Source organism: Crocodylus porosus, unplaced genomic scaffold (assembly GCF_001723895.1).
Source record: "Crocodylus porosus isolate Cpor-Errol unplaced genomic scaffold, CroPor_comp1, whole genome shotgun sequence".
Lineage (NCBI taxonomy): Eukaryota > Metazoa > Chordata > Crocodylia > Crocodylidae > Crocodylus > Crocodylus porosus.
In genome coordinates this window covers 1,564,464-1,564,823 of record NW_017728938.1, presented here as the reverse complement: position 1 = coordinate 1,564,823, position 360 = coordinate 1,564,464, and the positions used below count along the sequence as shown (strand labels likewise).

Here is a 360-nt window from a genome sequence, read left to right as displayed (position 1 = left end):
CGCTCACCTGCCCCGGCCGTCGCTCCGCAGCCGGCTCCGCCTCGCGGGCGCGGCTGGGACCCAGGAAGAAGTCCGGGGGCATCGGCCGGGCGCCAAGAGGCAAAACGCCTCCTGCCCGCTCGGGCTCTGCCCCTCCCTCTCTTTCCCTTCCTCTTTCTCTCTTCCCCCGCGTGCGGGCTCCCGCGGAGGCGGGACCTCTCGCTGGCGGCGCCCGGTCCAGGCCGAAACTCTTCTGAGCTTCCTGTGCTCCTCTGCAGCGCTTCTGGCGGGCAGCCAGCGGCTGCACCCGTCCAAGCGTTTTATTCCGCCTTCGCTCTCTTTATGCAACAGCCTCGGCCCTTCTGAGGTTGGTAACGAGGG

General features: G+C 69.2%; 1 protein-coding gene across 1 annotated transcript in view; it reads right to left on the bottom strand.

Moving 5' to 3' along the window:
* Positions 1-132, bottom strand: part of PRKCD (protein kinase C delta) — a 136,000-nt gene extending 135,868 nt beyond the window's left edge. The window contains exon 1 of the mRNA XM_019547434.1: positions 8-132. The gene's annotated coding sequence lies outside the window, so the exon portion shown is untranslated. The remainder of the gene's footprint in view (positions 1-7) is intronic.
* Between the last annotated feature and the right edge of the window lie 228 nt (positions 133-360).